Here is a 17204-nt window from a genome sequence, read left to right as displayed (position 1 = left end):
TCTCCAGCCACCCCTTTTTATACACTGGATCGCGGAGTGAAGTCCGGGATCCTGACGGTCTTCCCTCCGAGGCGTCTTCATTAATCATGCAAGTCCCGGTATCGGGAGTCTGAATAGACCGGTAGGGTGGAACAATGCAGCTGATGGCCGAGCCCGGGTGTGTCGTGGATATGTTAATTTTCAACGGAGACGAGTAGCGATATCCATCTGAAGTGATTATCTTGGTCTCCGGACTTGTATCTCCGTTTTCCGTTGTCCTTTGTATCCTTTCAGGGATTCCCGGCAGCGATAGTTTCTAGGCCCCCTTTCTGGTAATTCCAATCATACTTTCCTCGTGTCCCTCCTGTGCTTCCCGAGTTGAGGAAATTCTTTTATTTTGGTTTTTCCATTTTACTTTTACCCATATTAGTTTGAACAAATCTTTAACACTCATATTTATACAGCGAACATTTACCCTTTATAATTTGATAACACGAATTAACTTTAGCACATATATCACACAGTCCTTTACTAGTAAATATAACAAGACAGCCAAACAACAACACCAATAATAGTAATAATAAACAGAACCAAGAACCTCGAGGGGCTTTGTCTCACAAGTCCCGGGCGGTCTGATCCCTTGGGATCCCAAGAGCACCAAGCCGAAACAGTGGAAACTCGGGACTGATGGCTGGAAAGGGTGGGGTGTCCCGGCAGGCAGGGGGTGTCCCGACAGGCAAAGTGAGCAGTGATGGAGAAGCTGCGACAGCTGGACCGGGGCTGACCCAAAATCCAGCAGGGCAGGCAAAAAACCCCCGAATTCCTGAGTGCTCCACCAGATGATAGAATTCTCAGGACCGAACCGCTCCGTTAACCGTGGAATCCACGCAGCTAGCAGTCGCCCGACAGTCCCCTCCGGAAAACCGAGAGCAGAGAGACCACCACCCTCAGCTCCCCCTCCCCCCTAAACTAAGTGATCCACACTGTTTGTCTGGGTTAAGCACCCTTTAACTATCAGTATTTAGTCTCCTAGCAACTTATTGGGGGGGGAAAATTCCACGGGAAAACTTAACCCCCAACAAGCATGAATGTGGCTCTTAATATAAAAACAGCCAATGGAAAAGTACTACTGAGCCACAAAGCTTCCCTTACATTGTATTGTAGCTTGATGTAAATCTCTGTTACACGGCATATACTGGATTCTAATTCATAAAATAAGGAATAATTATCCTGCCATACTATGAAGCACAAAGAGTCAGTGTCTGTTTTAGTTTTTACTCCTACAACAATGTATTTCTGGCTTTCTGTGATCTTCAGTTTGAGCCAAAAAAAGGCAAAACCCGGGATTTTCCTCAGGAAAACAAAGCCAACAGTAGTCCAATATGCAGCCATGAATTCCGGGTACTAGATGGAGACTGAAGCAAGGGCTGAGTCCTTGCATTTTCATTGACTTATAAAGAAGGCAGTTAAAATTTATGAATAAGAAAATGTTTTTGATCTTTAAATGTGGATGAGGGTCAAATCATTGCCACTATCTCTTCTGTCTTATTTCTCTCCTAGAAATCATCTCTAGTGTATGAAAGTCTTCAACATGTCCTGAAGGCATATGTGTGTGTAAATCCTCCCTAAATATGTCCTTTATAGCAAGGGAAGCAGGAAGTCATGTCTGGAGTGCTCCTGTACTTTTCATTACATGCAATATTATGAAAACTGTATATGCTAAAGGTGTAGTTTCTGGGAAGTGAGTGACCTCAATACTGTACATGTTGGATCCTGTTTGGTTTAGCCTCCCCAAAAATAGTCTCCAACTAAACCATAATTTACAGTGTGTTAGTAAGACCAAAAAACGCTCATGGCACCACAACAGGGTTTGAGTGGGTCATTGATTGTATGAGATGAACACATTTACTGCAGTATTTGTAAGTCGTTGAGTGAGAGTTTTATTCTGGGCTAGAGTATGCAGTAGCTCTGCTCAGGTGGTGCTCAGAGATGAGTAGGTTATAGGCATGTCTCTGCTCCCCAGTCTTTTGGAACGGCTATTATGGAGGTTTCTGGAGGAACCCGGCATACCTATATAGGAGCAAATTATACATGGATTTTGGTTCAGAAATGCAGAGAAATGTATAAAAATGCCACAAAGCCCATAAAGGGTCAAGAGCTGTAGTGGTGTTTGCATAGGCGTGTTACAAAGTGTGCATGAGCAGCAAATGTGTTCAGTTGCCAGCTTGACCAAGGAACAGAAAATGTGTATGTGGTGTGGTTAAAACTTCTATGGCAGTAATATTTTAATCTTATATCTTTCCAATTTCTTTTTAAAATTTTGCGGTTTTGTATTTAAACTGGTAGTCTTGCGGTAATGCTGTGATAAAGGTATGAGAAAAGCAGGACTGCTGAGAGAGGGAGAATCCTTTGGAGATTGATGACAGTGTTAGAAAAAAATGGCTTAACTGTTTTCCAGGCAGGGCCCCCTCAGATCTGAAACAAGAGCAAATTTCAAATGGCTCTGATGGAAGACTACAAAAATGTGTGGACTTTTCCATAGACTAAACATCATAATACTGCAAATATTTGTCTTTGAAAATCCGAGGTATTCTATTAGTTCTTTTTGACAAAGGCGATATTTTATTCAGGTCTTGTGCATACCCATATTTGGTTCTAGCAAACACTTTTTCGTATAATTAAACTTCACAGAATGGCATTCCATGATAAAAGTCAGCTGAAAAATGAGAGAATTAAAAAAACAACATTTAGAAGTCTAGAACTACTACTAGTAGAACGTGAGAAAGTGGCCACTTCATATTGTGGCATAGATGAGGGATCCATTATTTATGGGTTTAACAAAAATAAATGGCCATATATATCTTACAGGGGCAAGCTAGCATTTCCAGGTCTGATTAAGCAAGAGCATTTTGAAAAGGGTTTTCAAAGAAGAGAGGACAGAAGATGGCAGGTACGGTTTCTAAAACAGGGAATTACTTGATTTAAAGTCTGGGAGAGGTACATGAGGGAAAGAAATGTAAATTGGTTGGCAAAGATTATAGAATAGCCTTCTATAATAATGTTCTGGCAGATGGCACATACAGACTAGTTATTTAAGAAACCCAATAAGAGTTCAATATTTTCTTTAGTTTGGCTTATAGAAAACCTTATATTTATGATATGAAACACAGTTGGGTAGGAGAGAAATTTCATAAGCTCCTGGATCATAGAAGGGCTTTTTTCACATGAAAGTTGTCAAATCCATAGAAACTTAGAATGGTTTTGGTTAGAAGGGACTTTAAAGATCATGTGGTTCTGATCCCTCTGCCATGGGCAGGAACATCTCCCATTGGGCCAGGTTGCACAAAGCCCAATCCAACCTGGTCTTGAAAACCTCCAAATGATGGGGCACCCACAGATTCTCTGGGAAACCTGTTCCAGTGCCTCACCACCCTCACAGGAAAGAGCTCCTTCCCTATGGCTAATCTAAAGCTAGCCCTCTTCAGCTTAAGGCCATTCTTCCTTGTCCCATCACTTGCCCCTATACTCTTGAGAAGCCTTTGTGTAAGTGCCCTTTAGGCACTGAAAGGAGCTATAATGTCTCTCTACAAAGGCTTTTCTTCTCCAGGCTGAACAAAAGCTGTCTCAGCCTGTCCTCATAGGAGAGGTGCTTCAGTCCTTAGATAATCTTTGTGGCCTCTTCTGGATGTGTTCCAGCAGGTCCCTGTCCTCCCTGTGCTGTGACCCCAGAGCTGATGCAGCTCTGCAGGTGGGGTCTCAGCAGAGCAGAGGGGCAGAATCCCCTCCCTGGCCCTGCTGCCCACACTGCTCTGGATGCAGCCCAGGACACGTTTGGCTCTCTGGGCTGCAAGGGTACATTTCTGGGTCAATTCCATCTTTTCAGACATGAGAACCTCCAAGGCGTTCTCAGTGAATTTGTCTCTAGTCCTGTACTCATATCTGCTGGGATTGCTCTAATCCAGGTGAAGAACATTTTTCTTGGCCTTATGGGATTTCATGAGACTCCCACTGGTCCACTTCTCAAGCTTGTCCAGGTGCCCCTGGATGGCATCCCATCTTTCTGTAGTGTCACCCGCACTACTCAGCTTCCTGTCACCTGCAAATGTACTGAGAGTGCACTTGGTCCCACTGCCTCTGTCACTGACAAAGATACCGAAGAGCCCAAGTCTCAAGAGAGCCCTGAGGGACACCACTCATTACTGACCTCCATCCGGGCACAGAGCCATTGACTGCAACTCTCTGGCTGCATCCATCCAGCCAATTCATTATCCACCGAACAGTCCATCATTAAATCCATGTTCCTCCAATTTGGAGATGGGCATGTCATGTGGGACCCTCTCAAAGGCAATACAGAAGTCTAGATAGGTGACGTTGCTCAGGATTCCCTTTCAGACTGTTGCAGTCACTCCATCATAAAACATCACTAGATTGGTCAGGAACGATCTGCTTGTAGAAAGGCTGTGCTGGCTGTCTTGGAGATCACCTCCTCATCTTGCATGTGCCATAGTTGCTTTTCTTCCTAAAAGGCACTTAATTGCAATAAGAATAAAAATGAATGTTTAAAAGCAATGTAATTAAACCAGCATAATTTTTCTCTTTTAAGCACAAAATTTGTGTTATTATCTCTCTAAGTAAGGAATTTAGAAGCTTTGCAAAAGTTTGCTGCTGACCAGCAGCAGCGGATAAATATTTGAGAAGGACTCTTGTCCTTTAAAGAAGTAAGATTTTCCCCTGGTTAATCCAGGATATAAATGTTTTAAAATATCTATTTCTTTGCTGAATACTCATGGTTTGAAATTTATTATACAACAGTCCTTTAATTCCCTTTGGCTGTGTTTAAAAACCAAAGCAAGCAACCTAGAAATCAACCAAACAAGAATAAAATCCTTTGTAATTACTTGTGAGGATGCTTGTATATGTATTATACCAATTTTGGGATAGGATTCTTAATTCAGCAGGCATTTGTGTTGGCTTTGCATGGTTTTGGTAGTGATGGGGACACAAAGGCTTCTGTGAGAAGCTGCTGGAAGTTTCCACCATGTCTGGCAGAGTCAGTCCCTATGGCTCTAAGGATGGGCATGCTGCTAGAGGCTGGGCCAATTACAGGTGATGGTAATGCCTCTGTGATAACAGAATTAAGAAGAAAATCAAAACAAAGCGGGGCACAGCTTTTTCTAGCCAGAAAAGAGAAGGAGGTGAGAACATGTGAGGGAAGCAACATGGAGACACCAAGGCCTGTGGAGTAGGAGGCAGGGGAGCTGCTCCAGGCACCAGAGCCGAGATTCTGCTGCCGACCATGGTGAGACCACGGGGATCCACAGCTGTGCCCCTGCAGCCCATGGAGATCCACAGGGGATGCAGAGATCCACCCACAGCCCATGGGGATCCACAGGGGATGCAGAGATCCACCCACAGCCCCTGGGGATCCATGGGGATGCAGAGATACACCCACAGCCCATGGGGATCCATGGGGATGCAGAGATCCACCCACAGCCCATGGGGATTCACGGGGGATGCAGAGATCCACCCACAGCCCTTGGGGATCCATGGGGATGCAGAGATCCACCCACAGCCCATGGGGATCCATGGGGATGCAGAGATCCACCCACAGCCCATGGGGATCCACAGGGGATGTAGAGATCCACCCACAGCCCATGGGGATCCATGGGGGATGCAGAGATCCACCCACAGCCCTTGGGGGAGTGCCCATGATGGAGCAGGTGGATGTCTGGAGGAGGCTCTGATCCAGCAGAAGACCTGGTAGAGAGAGGGGGCCCTGCTTTCAGGCTGGAGCAGCCTGTCCTTGGAGGACTGCACCCACGCACAGCTGTTTTGGGTGGACGGTCTGCCCATGGGAAGGACTCACATTGCAGCAGTTTTGGGAGGACTGCTGCTCATGACATTAGAAAGTGCTGCTTGTGAGATTGGAACCACACTGGGGAAGTTCCCAGAGAACAGTCTCCCCTGGGAGGGACCCCATGGTCTCACAGGGAAAGGATTCCTCTCCCTGAGCAGCAAAAGAAAACCTTGGTTGATTGTGGCTAGTCTATCTCTTGGAGCCCCGGCTCCATTTTTGCCTTGGCTGGCTTGAGAGACAAACCACAGCTGGAAGGATTTTTCCTCAGGGCCCCAAAGACCCCAGGAGCAGTCGTGAACCTTCTCCTTCAGAGAGAGATCGGGTTCCTGCCTGTGGCAAAGGAAGGTCTGCACTTGATCCAGAGGAAACCAGGGCTTTATTCTGTCTTTCTCCTATGGTCCTGCCCCAGCCTGGGTCAGGAACCCAGTCCCCGTCCCTCGGCCAAGAGAGATTTCCACGTGCTTTTCTGGCTTATATCCAGGGGAAGGGGCTAAACACAGGGACAAGCCACTCCCAATCAGGGATAAGGTGGGAGTGGAATAGGGTTGGATTACATCCTAGCGTGGGAGAATGGGTGGGGAAAAGGGGCAGGGACAAACCTTGGGATCATACATTTTCCAGGGGAACAGGGGGGTACAGAAGAAACCATTATAAAACCCAACATAAAATTGAAATACAATATAAACTGAAGTAATACACAACAACAGGTGATGAACTGACCAAATCCCCACGCCTTGTCTCTCTATGCTGTTGGTGGGAAAGAGGTAGTGTCTGGGGGAAGAAAAGGTGCTTTTCAGGGCTTATTCTGTTTCTCCTTTTCCTCCTCTGATTTTGTTGTAATAAACTCACTTTGTACCTCTAAGTTGAGCCTGTTTTTCTCTTGGAGTGTTTTCTTCCAGTTTAATTTGAATTTTTTTCCTCTCCTCTGCCCAGCTGTAGCAGGGGAGGGCAAGCGGACAACTTTGGTGGGTGACTGGTGTTCGACACAAAAGAATTAAACACTAACATGATTTTGCCATAGTATAGAACATTGAGGAATTCTCACGAATCGTGTTGCAGAAGTGCTCAGATACAACAAAAGTGAGTTATTTAGAAGAGCAAAAGAGAAAAGTCACAGTGTCTGTAGACCTTTTCTTCCCACAGCATTGTATACACACATGTATTACCCTAGTACAAACACCAGAACAGTATAAACATCACACATACTCTGCACTTTATGAGAGAACATTTTATGTTATTTTATGTCAGCTCTAGAGATGTGGAGTTGTGATGGTTGAGTTGGTTTAGAACAACCTCAACTGAGTACAGCAGTGTTGCTGGCATTGCTCCCAAAATAATCTTCTGAACAGATGTAGATAATGTCAAACAGCAAGTAAAGCATTGAAGGATACAGCTCCCTGCTACTTATTCAAAGAACAGGATTCAAATACTCTTCAGAGGTGCTGGTGAGCAGACACCATGTCCATGGTGGTAGTTTTTAACACCAGCCATTTTAACACAGCTGCTGATGGTTTTCAGTACCAGTGCCTCCTGGCTGAAGTGCCTCCACCATCTTCTTTCTCTGTACACTGCACAGGGCACTTGCCTTGCAATTAACACATTTTTTATAATGAAACTCTGACTGAGTGTTTTAAGTGCTGAGGTCAGGATAGGAATCGGTTATTGTCATATTTTACATTCCTGTCACTTTATGAGCCACATTTGCATTCTGTCACTTGCTACAAGCAGCTCTTAAGAAACAAAGTCTCTTTCAGTACCCACATGCCAATTTATCTACTCTATCCCATGGATCTCTGCATGGAGCAGAAATTGTAGGTGGATGATACACTCCAGATTGCGTACATTGATGGGGAACCGGAAAGATCAGCCTTTTCAGAAGCTTTTGGTTTTTTCACTTCTCAAGGATTTTTAGAATAGGAGGCTGAAAGGCTGTTGATTTCTGGCTGTATCAATGATCACAGGCATACCAATCCATGGGTCCCTTGCAATGGCATTGGCCTGGATGCTGCTCCTGGCAATGTCACTGACCACTGTGAGCTGTTTATTAGTGCAGGGTGCAACTGGTTTTAAAGAGCCCTCATCAGGTGAAGTTGCACAGTAGGGATGGTCAGATTTCCAGGAGCTGAGGTATAAATGAGTTTTACTGGTTTAGAAAGTGAGTTTCTTCTTCTAATTTTGAACTAATAGGGAGTTTTTTTAAGGAATGGAGATGCTCAGCAACATGAAAATACAACTTTAAGGAGAGGGTAATTTTGGTCATTTAAAGAACTTTTATATTCTGCTTAATTCTTTTTATTTTTATTTCTTAGACTTTAATTGTGTGTGATGAGTCAAAACTATGAAGTTATCCAATGATTATTATCCAATTGTCCTATAGCTTATATCATGACATATATGTTAGAAATAGTTTGAAAACCTCATTACATTAGTATTGTGTTTCTGCAAAAGGAGAGGCTGGGGAGAAGAACATATAAAATGAATGTTAGTTTTGCTCTACACTGCTCTTGTTTCTGAACTGAGATGTGTGTTTTTATGGGTTGAAACAGTGTACTAAAGAAGACATGTTTAGATTTTACTGCTGCTGAGAAGTTGCCCGTCTTGGTACCCTGCTGTAATAGAAATAGGAATCTTCAATATTTCCCATAAAGAAATTGAAGATATAGAACCCAGGAATAAGGTAATTTTCCTCCTCAAGATGAAACTATCTTTTTAGTGCTACAGAAGATAAAAGCTTCATGACCTAAGCTAATCAACAGACAGAGTCTGGAAGACATTTTTTTCTTTTATGGTACAGCATCCTTCTCTAGAGACAGTTGTACAAGTGCCCTGCCTTCTACTGAAGCGCCTGACATAAGTAACTCCAGCAGAAAAGAAGTATGAGAGGAAGTCTTAGGTGCCATCTTCTATAAGAAAGCCTATCATATGAAATGCTTGGAAATGGTTTTCTATTGACAGAAATGTAATTTCACCATTAAGGCGTCTTTGACATTTTTGAGGAGAATCTTGTAATTTTACAACAGTATATTCAGAGAAAAATTTTATTGACAGAACTGAAGATCAATCCTGATGGGACATTAAAGGCTCTATTATGTTTTCATCAAAGAGTATAAAATTTAATTTAGTTTCTATAAGAAGAACTAGATTTTTACTGCTTTTACTCTGACCATTACAGAACTTATTAGCTGTGTGGTTTTGCTCTTCAAATATGAGCCAAACTGTGTACTTCAACTATATCAATATTCAAATACTTAACATTTAGCAACATTTAGCAAATAATTATTGTGTTTAAGTTGCATTTCAGAGTTGAGATTATTTAACAATTATTTGCCAACATTCTCCTGACTTTTCTAAGTCAAATTATATCTAGGAAACATTTCTTTATGCATCCTTCTGCTTTTACTGTCTGGTTACAAAATGGAAGGAGTAATGAGTCACCAACCTGAGGCATATATGCTTTTCAGCCTTAAACAAGCCTTTCTTTTGTATGCAGAGATGACTTATCAATTAATACTCTGTCAGAGACAAGGTTCCTTATCAGCCTTTCTGATCTGAAAACTTATGACTGTCTAGCTCCTTGTAGATATTATGCTGTTTGGCTCATTAATGAAATAACACATTATCCAAAGTTAGAGATCTCCTAAGGGAACAGAAGGGAATACGCATTCTATCTTGTCTTTTGTATTAAAGTAGCTGATGGGGAAATTAATCTTCAGGCGGCAACATCTTGTAAAAGTTTAAAAGTTCACATCCCTTTCTACCACAGACTGATTGGGTCCCTTGGGCAAGCACTGGCCAACATGTATGTGGCTGCTGAAGGTAATGCCACATGAATCCAGCTTACTGTGTTCTTGTTCATGTGCTTTACTCTTTGTGCGGAGGTAATTTCCAAGTCTCTTAAGGATATATTAGGTGCTCATACAAAAGCATTTCTTGCATGTTTTGCACGAAGAATGCTAGTGAACTATTTTGCTGACGTTTGTCTAATAAAAAAATGCCTTCACCTGCTGCGTGGGAGGCCTGCTGCAGGCCCTGCAACTTGTTGGAGTGCTGTGTGGAGAAATGATAGTGACAATCTGTGTCCCTGCTGTGCGCTGCACTTCTTTCACGTATTGCACTGAAGGAGGTACGTGAGGCTCTGTGCTGAAGAACTCTCCAGCTTTCTAACCATCTTCATAGCTGGCAATAGGATTCTCAAGTAAGTTCATTGTCAAGGTGAGCCAATTATGTATCTATTTCTACAGAGTATTAGTATGGAGGTCCCTGAGAAAGTTGTCCTGTTTTTGTAGTGGTCTGTAAGTCTTCAGACAGAAAGCATTAAGAAAAGTTTTTCTCCTCCACTGTAATCTGAATGCTATATCTTTTTTTCACTTTGACATAAAGGAATGGGATGATATCTCCATTTGCACTGACCCATTGCTATTTTCATTTTGATATAGGACGGGAATAGACCCACAGTGGAAAAAGAAGTCAGCCAAGTGCAGAAGGAAACATCATCCTGTGGCAATAGGATTTGAACTCCAACCTAGAATAAAAACATAGTTCTGCACTCTAAAAGATAATATGTTCCATGGCTGGAAGACACCGTGAGATGAAAAAGAATGAAACCTCCATAAAAAAATCTGAAAGTCTGAACAGGAAAATGTGTTCCTGCAATTGGGAACTGTGAGGCGGGAACACCTTCTGAGGTCACACAGCCTATGACAAATTGCTTGAAATAGCTAACAAGCAAGAGAAGCCAACAGTAAAAATCTGTAGTTTGCTTCCTCTTTGTGGGTTGAGATGAATCTTCATTTTCTAGTTATTGAGAAACTTTTATAGATTACAGTCACTTGGGCACTGTTGGATGCTCAAGCAGGATATGTAATATTTCAGAAATATTTGCTACCTATTTTTCCTTTTATCTCCCATAACTCCGGTGCAAAAAATTATAGAAATGGTCTCTTTGTTCATTCTCTGCAGAGCATTTAAAACTTGCCTGAGTTTCTTAAAACAAGAAGTGAGCAGTCAAGCCTAACAGTGAGGAAAATAACCCTGGCTGTGAAATTGTGAACAACAGCTGGCTGCTATGCTTATCAGAAACATGTTGTTTTCAAACAGATTAAAAAATTTCTCTGGTCTCCTTTTACAATGGAAGAAAAATATTCAAAAGCTTTTCCTGGAGATTTCTATTCGCACAGAGGGCACTTAAATCTGATATCCTGAAGTGGAGATGTGTTTTGTTGAATTTCCCTGCTTTTGTTGAGGAGCAGGTTTCCCTGGGATCTGTGAGCTGTGCGTTCCAGCCGCATTGCCAAGCTCTGCAGGGGCTGGCTGGCAGTGTGGGGTGTGTTCCCAGCTGTGGGTTGCTCTCCCCCTGTTCCTACCGTGGCAGCTGTAGCAGCTCCTGCTGCGCTGCCAGCCCCTATGGGCACCCTGCACTCAGAGACACAAGCCCAGGCTGCCCTACTACGGTTTTATCATGTTGTTCTGTGCTTTCTGACCAACCTGTGATTTTCCACCATAGGACGTGGGTGTGTGCATCATTCTCTTGTACTCTTCCAGGAGCCTGCATTCACTTCTTGGCCCCCATTTCACTGAGGTCATTTTATTCACTCTTTGTATGGTGTTGGCAAAATGCTATTCTGACTGCAGGGTGGGGGTTTGCTGCCATAAGAGAAACAATTGTGAGTGGCAGAAAAAGACACACGAGATTTCAAGTTTGATTTAAATCCCTTTCTTTATAAAACAATGGGTTGAAGATACTGGTGCTGATCAGTGTGTGTACTTCTAACTCACACACTTATTTATCTTTTATTCCATCATAGATGTAACATATAAACAGTTGAACCATTTCAGTTTTCTCATGTAAATAAAGCTGTATATAGCATGAGAACCCATAGGCAAGCTACAGGTACAGAGGCCTCTGCTATAGGCAGAACGAGTTGTACTTCGGAATCAGTAACAAGCTACTCATGGGCTAAGTACTGTTTGAAAATTACTTAATTCCAGGTTCACTGAATGACAGAACAAGAAAAAAATTCCTTAATAGAGCATTACCTCTCCAATTTTTTAACCTAAATTTATTTTACATATATGTATCTAATGTACATGATATATATACATATTTTACCTTCTTTAAGGGAAGCAAGATGGAGAAAACCATATCTGTTTTTTTTCAGCATTTGTTGCAGATGTCACTTGCCTGCTCTAAAGAGTAGCTGTTTATAGGCTTGAAGTGCTAGTATCATGTTCTTATGTTATGCTGTAACTTAAAAATGTAAAATATTTCTGTTTTGAGATTAACAATGGATGTGCTCTCACCAGGAACTTAATAAGCAGGTGTACTCCTCTAATGTATATCTCTGCTGATAGTCATGATTTATGAAAAGCAGAATCTAACTCTATGGTCAGTTTAAAATTTCCTAAGCTTTTTTCTTCCCTACAGTCAGTCTTTCTTTTGTAGCGTGGCCTGCTTTTTTCCCTATTGGTGATTATTTCAGTTTATAATGATTATTCTTTGATTAAATTGAAGATTATTATTTTCTTTTTCAAAGATTTGAGCAAATCAAGTCAGCTTTAGTCTCTGGCTTTTATGCCTAATTAAAGATCTTTATTTTGAAAGGCTTTAGATTGCCATGCATGACTGCATCCCATTCTCTCCCTAATAATCCCTTTATAATACTCAGTAAGGTTCATTTCAGCTCATGGTCTTCATCACTGCTTTAGACTTACAGTCAAGAGCGTGCATTTATCTGAAGAATAAAAAATTCAATGCAGTGCATAAGAAGTATGCGGTTAAAGTGCCCCTACAGCTGTGACCCATTTTGCACAGCAGTTGCAATCCCAAGACCATTCTTGAGCTCCAGACTCCAACACAAAGATAAGGCTAAAGACAGGACACATGGTTTAGATTCTCTGGCTACTGCCTCTGTGGCCAAGGGGTGAGCTGAACACAGAATGTGCAACATAATGCTGCCTGTGTATTTTATATGGTCTGCTCTGTGTCCTACAGAAGAATCAGACGAAATAATCTGGAACAAAGTACCCCAGAGTGAGCACTTCTCTAAGGAGTAGGAGGAGGAACAATTTTCAGTATACATTTCAGGAGGTGGGAAGAACTGAACACGTGTCAGATAACACAGAGGCTACAAATGTCTTTGAAATGCTGCTGCTCTCGTCTGCCTACCTTTCTCAGTCTGGAATCCTGAACTGCATTATGTTTGGTGCTTTCTGGTTTTCAGAGTGTAATGATTGTTAGTATTACAAATAATATAAATATGTTGTGCATCTGTTGTGTACCCACTTGTGCCACATTGTTGCTGAAGAAACATAAGTACCTCTGAGTAAGATTATATTTCCTTAATAAGTGTTTTCTTCCCATGTCCAGGATTCAACCATGCAAAAAATTACTATAGGTGCCTATATGATTTACACCTTTTGTCCACCTGTGTGAAATGACGGTGCCTGATACTGAGCTGTTATTCTCTATGTATCATGGATGGAGTGGGGCACTTTACTCACAAGAGAGGAGCAACAATATACTTTATTGATATAAACCAGTGAATTTACAATGTTCAATGGAAAATGGATTAACAAGATTTGGCCAGGTGTACTTGACTGTTAACTGCGTAAAGGAGAAAGTCTGACAAAGCTGCCAGGGAGATTCTTCTATCAGGTCATGACATGTTGGCAAGACCCTCTTGTGTCCTAAATGTCTTCTCAGAGATCAGTTTAGGTGAGGCTGGCTCCAGGCTTAGTCTCAGACTTGGTCAACAGTTCCTGTCTAAAGGATTCATGTGCACAATTATTCCTTGGTATTGCTTACCAAGCAATTTAGCATGCAGTTAATCATTTACTGAGAATGTGCTGCTGCAAGGAACCACTCAACCCCAAGGAATAACCCCAAGAGGTGTCCCCTCTCAAGGGGAGACCCTGGCATGCAGCTCTTTACATGCAGGAGAGCTCAGTGGACCCTGGGGTGTCCACTATTTAAGAGTTTAGAGGACTGATTTACAGTCATATTTGCACAGGTGCAGGACATCTGGGAGAAAATTCCAGACAGGCTTTGGCTACTGTATTTCCAGCTGTTCCCCAAAGCAAGTGGGATGCAGCCATCCCAGCCCCAGGGGTGGCTGCAGCATAAGCCAGGGGCAGCAGAGGAAGGAGGCTGCCACACTGCCATGCCGTGCTGCTGCACACTCAGTGTTCACAGAGACTATTGAGGTGGGTGTCTGAGCCCTTACACAAATGAGGGCTGCAAACCCAGGCATCGAGTGCTGCATCAGCTCCCTCACAATGTTGGTGTGACTGCAGCTTCAGGTGGATGCTCATCAGCTCTCTGAGACACTTCTGAGAGGCATCAGTAACACCCTGCACGGTGCGGAGGCACCACAAAGACAGCTTGGAGCAGATTTCAGTTCTACCTTCTCCACCTTTTGATACACACTGTCAGAAGGTCATTACTCTACTGCTGGTACCAGCACAAGCGGCGTCAGGAACAAACAGAACAACCTGGTCCTTTGAATTAAATAAAAACTGAAAAAATATGGAGTTATGGCAAGACTTGGGGTAAGTTACAGATGCTTATCTACATCCATCGGTTGATTAAGATGAACTTCATCTAAACTCTCTAGTTTAAATTCTTTAGTTTACAACTAGAGAGAGGTTAGATTGTCACACACTAATTTATGCTGCAAGTATAAATTCTTGTGGCTGTTCCTTCTTTGTGACGTACCCTTCCCCTCCCCACCACAGAAGCCATTATCATGAAGAACGGTACAGCCATAAAGAAGTGCAGTGGTGTGTTTGTAGGTACCTGTAGGCTCAGAAGTCAGTCCTGGAAGGATCCTAAAAGCCTGGTACAGAATGAGATATGGATTGGATTTTCCAGAAGTGCAACTTACACATCCCTTTGTAGAGTGTTTTGCTGCTGTATTACTGGAGGGCGATGAAATGTGGCATACACAAAAGGCTGCTATTTTGATAAAGCTGAAGGACATTTTAGGTTTCTTCAGATCCAGCAGACAGGTCTAAATAAATGGTATCGAGGACCCTATTTTAAAGACCTCTTTTTTTTTTTTTTTTTTTTTTTTTTTTTTTTTTTTTTTTTTTTTTTTTTTTCTTTCCCAGATGAGTACATTCTCTAAGGCTGTAGTTTCTGGTGTTTCAATCACCCATCCTAAAAAGAGGCAATGATTTCTCATAAATAAGGAGGCAGTGATTACTATAAATTATGACATTTTTTTTGGTGATTATTGTCTACCACTACATAGAAATACATATAAAAAACATTGTGTAAGACCTGCTCTCAAATTTCCTTGATCTGACAGCTGTGTTCTTCTGTCATGCAGTGCTGGTGAGAGACCAAGTTCTCCAAATAGGCCTCTGTGTCTCTACTCCTGCTGGAAGTGGGTGTTCCCCTATGTAGCATCCAAGATGTCACACTGTAGCCTGCTGTGCTCTGCAGAAGAACTGCCTCTTGTTACAGCAAATTCTGTGCACATCTGTGTGGGGGTCTCAGGAGAGCGCGCTGTGTGTAAAACTCATACGAGGGCGCTAACACGACTGCTCTGAATCTCACCACAGAGACTTCCATTTGTAATTTATGCTGTGAAATGTCGTTGCATACCGAGTTCACCTAGTTCCAGTTGTGCATTTTCAGTGAACACTATCTGCATATTCCCCTAAAAGAGCTGGCCAGCAGTCATTTCTCCCAGGGATGGTCTTTGAAGAAATCCAGTGGAGGCATGTCAAGATGAATGCTCCCTTTTCTGTAAGACTCACTCACATTTATACAGTTCCTACATTTCCAGTTGTTGGGACTTCTAATTTCCCTCAGTTGAATTGATTCTCTTTATTGCATTGTGCAAAATGCCATAGTTGAGTCCTTGGATACATAAATAGAAAATTATGGTAATGCAAACCTGTTCTATTGCTAATAGAATTGAGAAGTATTCTTCAGTGAATCACAAAGACATGCAGACATTATGTATAATTATCACAATCTCACTCTGAATTTTTATTTTCCTGTCCAAAGTGACCACAAAAAAACAATTTTGCATTTTTTTTAATACCTAAACAGATTCCTCTCAGTCAAGTGGGAAGCCCAAGAGATTATTTTTTTAAATGTAAGTAAGTAATTTAATGAAACTGCTTTAATTTTCTATTTATAATGGATCTATAATTTTTTATTGCAAAGGGAAGTTTTATATGGAACTCCATAAGACTTCATTGCCAGAGTGCAATTTTTTTTTTTTTTTTTTTTTTTTTTTTTTGTGGTTGCCGAGTATTATACACTGCAAATGAAATGCATTTCTAACAAACCACACGTGTCCCCTTGATACAACCCTGTGATAGTCAAAGTCAGTTGTGCAAGGTATTCCTAGCTCCTTAAACAAAAATAGTGTGCAATTTCATTACAGAGAAGGAATTTTTATGAACACTCAATGATCACTGCAGTTAATGTGTTTGACATTAGCTCCAATTCTGTTCTCACATGAAAATTTTCAGAGGGTTTGATCTCAGTGCTGAGGGGAAGCAGTCTTTTACTGTGGGTCTTATTGAAATTGTTACTATCCTGCTCCAAGGCTGTGGGAGCTCTAAATTTTTTGGGATTAAAATTGTCTGGATAGCTTATGGAGTAGTTAATTTGTCTGCATTTGTTTAGATTCTGAATAAAGTTGTGAAGCTTGCTTCTGGCTCATGCTGATGCTCAATTCTAGTTCCTTGTATTGTACTGAAGCAGCAAAGACAGTTTCTTTTAAAGCATGATTTTAGACTTCCGTGTGTAGGTATATGGTCTAAAAAAAGGACACTATTTCAGGAAGCAGAAAAGGGACCTCCAGTGGAGAGATCACGTTGACTTTTATGAAGCTTAATTTCTAAACACAAATGTTTCTTCAGTGAGAGCTGCATGAGAATACCACCTTTGCGAAATTACAGATTTGTGCTTTTCTTTCAAATAGTAAATAATTTCCTTTAATTTATTTTTGTATACAATAGGTTATGTAAAAGATACTGAAGTGTAAGTATTTGAGAGAAAGTAGAGTATGCAGTAATCTTGCTTTGTGATTGGGTTTTCCCCCTCAGCTTTCATTCTGCTAGCAACACTTGTTCTCCAACCAGTAAAGAATAACAATTACTGAGTCTACTGCAAGTTGTTCCACATTAATCAAAGTTCACAATTGTATTTATTTTCTGCCTGTTGCCTAAACATTTTCTGGAGCATTTTACTAATTAACTAGTCCATGGGATGACCAAGCCCCTATTCAAGTTGATGAAAGTTCATCTTGTTATGATGAACTAGACAGGAAAGTAGCCTGACCATTTTGAGAGGGTGTTAATTTAATGTTAATTTTCCCTTTTGATGACAATGATTCAGCAGACATAA

Source organism: Hirundo rustica, chromosome Z (genome assembly GCF_015227805.2).
Source record: "Hirundo rustica isolate bHirRus1 chromosome Z, bHirRus1.pri.v3, whole genome shotgun sequence".
NCBI lineage: Eukaryota > Metazoa > Chordata > Aves > Passeriformes > Hirundinidae > Hirundo > Hirundo rustica.
Note: the sequence above shows the minus strand (reverse complement) of the source record.